General features: G+C 38.5%; 1 pseudogene; it reads right to left on the bottom strand.

Annotated features, from left to right (window-relative positions):
- LOC102189866 lies at positions 307-806 on the bottom strand (annotated as a pseudogene).

Consider the following 5310-nt stretch of genomic DNA (forward strand, 5'->3'; position numbering starts at 1 on the left):
GAGATGAAGGGTCCTTTCCTGGGCTGCAGAAGGAATGGCCTTGTGGTTAAGTAAGTTTGGTTCAGTTCAATTGCTCAGTCATGTCCGACTCATTGTGATCCCATGGACTGCAGCACAGCAGGCCCCTGTCCATCACGAACTCCCTGAGTTTACTCAAACTCACATCCATTAAGCTGGTGATGCCATCCAACCATCTCATCCTGTGTCATCCCCTTCTTCTCTCACCTTCAATCTTTCCCAGCGTCAGGGTCTTTTCAAATGAGTCAGTTCTTCACATCAGGTTAAGTAAAGCACAAGTCAAATTTATTAGATTTGTCCACAGTCAGCAATGATCTTCTTGTTGGTCTTGCTGTTACTGGACCCAAAGCACCCCACAGATTCCACAATATTCATGCCCTCTTTCATCTTGCAAACACCACATGCTTGCCATCCAACCACTCAGTCTTGGAAGTGCAGATGAAAAATTGGGAACCATTTGTGTTGTGGCCAGTGTTTGCCATGGACAAGATGCCAGGACCTGTATGCCTCAGGATGAAATTCTTATCATCAGATTTCTTGACATAGATGGACTTGCCACCAGTGCCATTATGGGGTGTGAAGTCACCACTCTGGCACATATATCCCAGAATTATTCTGTGAAAGCAGGAAATTCTATAACCAAATACTTTCTCTCCAGTGCTCAAAGCAGGAAAATTTTTTGCTGTTTTTGGAAATTTGTCTGCAAATAGCTTGAAGGAGATGAGGCCCAAGGGCTCACCATTGACAGCGATGTTGAAGAACTTGATGGGGTTGACCATGGGGTTGACCATGACCATGGACAGCGTGGGAGGCTCTGGAGTGGAGGAGTCTGCAAGGCTGCAGGCAGATTCTTTACCTCTGAACCACCAGGGAAGCCCCTCCCTTGATATCAAATCACTCTCAATATCCACTTAAGCTCCTCATCCTCTACCACCTCCAAGTGATGTGTGATCACCTTGGCCTGCCTTTAGCAAGAATCCTGCTAGGTTAGTTTAGCCAGAATTCCCCTACCCCCACATTTCCCTTTAGTAATTTCCCATTCCCTGACCCTCACTCTGCTCCCTCATATTCCTGGCTATTAATCCTTACTTTTCCCTGTTGTATTTGGAGTTGAGTCCAGTCTCTCTTCCCTGGATGCAAAACAAGGATGCAAAACTCCTTGTCCCTATACCAAGGACATTCATTGATTCCCCTAAGTGAATTCTGCCTCACTGTTCTTTAACAAGTATCATGGTACCATGAATTTATTTTCTTTAACAGATAAACTATTTGATCATTAATCTGAGGCCAAACAGTGATTTTACTAGTAATGAACCTTAAGTCACTGAGTTCAAGCAAAAGCAGAAACCAAATCAAGAAGGCTGGGGCCTTTTTGTAAGATTGGTAAAAAAAGTGTGACATCTAAGTATATATCAGTTAATTGGAGAGAATAAAAGATCAGAATAAGGGTTTGGATTTCCTTTTGTAATAAGCAGTCACTGAAAGCTTTCTAGGGACATTAGAAGATTCTGGAATGATGTATAAAACAGAATGTGAAGGAGGAAAAAATAGAGACAATTTGGAGACTTCACCAGTGCTTCAAATGAAAAATCCCAAGAGTCTAAAGTAAGCTACTGGTGGTGAGAATGTGGAGGATGAAATGGATGTTAGAGCTGTTATGAAGGCAGAATGAATATTGATTACATGTGGGCAACCGAGGGAGAGTGAGCTGTTAAGGGTGTGAAAATGTTTTCAGCTTAAGGCTCAGGAGGATGGTGTCCCCACGAAGGAGGAAATGTATTTAGTTCAGTTAAAAATGTGGGGCTGACCTTGAGAGAAAAATAAGAGCTCTACATAGATAAAAAGGAATTATCAACATCCAGCTGATATTTCAAGTCATGAGCCTGGATCAGACTGACAAAGGAGAAAACAGTTTGAGAGAAGAGAAGAAATCCATGGATTAATCCTTAAGAGATGTTCATATTGAAGTTGGTGTCAGGAGATAGAGGAACCACAACAAAGGGAGAGGGGGAATGGGAGCAGAAGAGTCTATAGTGAACCAGTTGGAGGTTTTTATACAAGAAGGCTGCTAACAGAATCGAGTGCTACAGGGGAAGTTGAAAATGGGAAGAAGCCAGTGGGCTTGATGGCTATGAGCTCACTGATGGCTATGGGAGAACAATTTCAGCACATCAGATGAGAATTTACTTTGGATTATGGTAAATGAAAAGAAGAATATAGGAATTTGCTGGTGTATTTTATTTTTGGAAAGTTTGGCAGAAAAAGGAAGGAAGCAGATAAGATTGCACTTGAAGAAAAAGGTAGGAAAAGTACAGAAAGGCTGTTGTTTAAGAAGAGGGCATGTGTAGGTATTTATAAACTATAGGGAAGAGTCCTTGGAGAGGATGTGATGTGAGAAGTAAGTAGCGGGAAGATTCTTTGAGAGCAAGTTCTCAGAGAAGGTCAGGCCAGGTGGCATCCAGGGCATGATGGGAAGGATTATTATCCTTTCTTTTTTTCTCACTGAAATGGAAGGTAATAGAGAAGATTTGAGGCAGATAGGGGAATGTTGGGTTGTTTTTGCCTGATGATCTCAAACTTCACAGTGGTGTAGGATAAATGGAAAATGAATTTATGTGTTCTGATTTTATCCTTTACAGATGTTCCTTAATGCACTAAGTAAAGTGTTGTTACTAGAGTGAATCAATAGTTCATTTGATTACATATACTTGTATTAATCTTTAATTATAAAGTAGAAGATTTTCCTTAATTTTAATACGTGTATACATTCTTCAAAATTCACACATCAGAAATAACCATGTTATCTGAAAAAGGAGATACATGCATACATATTTGTGGAAACTGAATCACTTTGCTGCATATCTGAAGCTAACACAACATTGAAAAGCAACAATACTTCAATGAAAAGAGAAATAATATTGGTAGCATAAAACAAAAAGCTGGTTCTTTGAAACGATAAAGTTGACAAACCATTAGCCAGACTCATCAAGAAACAAAGGGAGAAAAATCAAATCAATAAAATTAGAGATGAAAATGGAGAGATCACAACAGACAACACAGAAATACAAAGGATCATGAGACTACTATCAGCAATTATATGCCAATAAAATGGACAACGTGGAAGAAATGGACAAATTCTTAGAAAAGTACAACTTTCCAAAACTGAATCATGAAGAAATAGAAAATCTTAACAGACTCATCACAAGCATGGAAATTGAAACTCTAATCAGAAATCTTCCAGCAAACAAAGCCCAGGTCCAGACGGCTTTGCAGCTGAATTCTACCAAAAATTTAGAGAAGAGCTAACACCTATCCTTCTCAAACTCTTCCAGAAAATTGCAGAGGAAAGTAAACTTCCAAACTTATTCTATGAGGCCACCATCACCCTAATACCAAAACCTGACAAAGATACCACAAAAGTAGAAAACTACAGGCCAATATCACTGATGAACATAGATGCAAAAATCCTTAACAAAATTCTAGCAATCAGAATCCAGCAACACATTAAAAAGATCATACACCATGACCAAGTGGGCTTTATCCCAGGGATGCAAGGATTCTTCAATATCTGCAAATCAATCAATGCAATTCACCACATTAACAAATTGAAAAATAAAAGCCAAATGATTATCTCAATAGATGCAGAGAAAGCCTTTGGCAAAATTCAACATCCGTTTATGATAAAAACTCTCCAGAAAGCAGGAATAGAAGGAACAAACCTCAACATAATAAAAGCTATATATGACAAACCCACAACAAACATTATCCTCAGTGGTGACAAATTGAAAGCATTTCCCCTAAAGTCAGGAACAAGACAAGGGTGCCCACTTTCACCGCTACTATTCAACATAGTTCTAGAAGTTTTGGCCACAGCAATCAGAGCAGAAAAGAAATAAAAGGAATCCAAATTGGAGAAGAAGAAGTAAAACTCTCACTGTTTGCAGATGACATTGATCCTCTACATAGAAAAGCCTAAAGACTTCACCAGAAAATTACTAGAGCTAATCAATGAATATTGTAAAGTTGTGGGATATAAAATCAACACACAGAAATCCCTTGCATTCCTATACACTAATAATGAGAAAGTAGAAAAAGAAATAAAGGAAACAATTCCATTCACCATTGCAACGAAAAGAATAAAATACTTGGGAATATATCTACCTAAAGAAACTAAAGACCTATATATCGAAAACTATAAAACACTGATGAAAGAAATCAAAGAGGACACTGATAGATGGAGAAATACACCATGTTCATGGATTGGAAGAATCAATATAGTGAAAATGAGTATATTACCCAAAGCAATCTACAGATTCAACGCAATCCCTATCAAGCTACCAGCGGTATTTTTCACAGAGCTAGGACAAATAATTTCACAATTTGTATGGAAATACAAAAAACCTCGAATAGCCAAAGCAATCTTGAGAAAGAAGAATGAAACTGGAGGAATCAACCTGCCTGACTTCAGGCTCTACTACAAAGCCACAGTCATCAAGACAGTATGGTACTGGCACAAAGACAGAAATATAGATCAATGGAACAAGATAAATCCACACACCTATGGACATCTTATCTTTGACAAAGGAGGAAAGAATATGCAATGGATTAAAGACAATCTCTTTAACAGGTGGTGCTGGGAAAACTGGTCAGCCACTTTTAAAAGAATGAAACTAGATCACTTTCTAACACCACACACAAAAATAAACTCAAAATGGATTAAAGATCTAAATATAAGACCAGAAACTATAAAACTCCCAGAGGGGAACATAGGCAAAACACTCTCTGACATAAATCACAGCAGGATCCTCTATGATCCACCTCCCAGAATTCTGGAAATAAAAGCAAAAATAAACAAATGGGATCTAATTAAAATTAAAAGTTTCTGCACAACAAAGGAAACAATAAGCAAGGTGAAAAGACAGCCTCTGGAATGGGAGAAAATAATAGCAAATGAAGCAACTGACAAACAACTAATCTCAAAAATATACAAGCAACTTATGCAGCTCAATTCCAGAATAATAAATGACCCAATCAACAAATGGGCCAAATAACTAAATAGACATTTCTCCAAAGAAGACTTACAGATGGCTAACAAACACATGAAAAGATGCTCAACATCACTCATTATCAGAGAAATACAAATCAAGACCACAATGAGGTGCCATTTCACACCAGTCAGAATGGCTGCGATCCAAAAGTCTACAAGCAATAAATGCTGGAGAGGGTGTGGAGAAAAGGGAACCCTCCTACACTGTTGGTGGGAATGCAAACTAGTACAGCCACTATGGAGAA

Source organism: Capra hircus, chromosome 9 (assembly GCF_001704415.2).
Source record: "Capra hircus breed San Clemente chromosome 9, ASM170441v1, whole genome shotgun sequence".
In the NCBI taxonomy this organism is placed as follows: Eukaryota; Metazoa; Chordata; class Mammalia; order Artiodactyla; family Bovidae; genus Capra; species Capra hircus.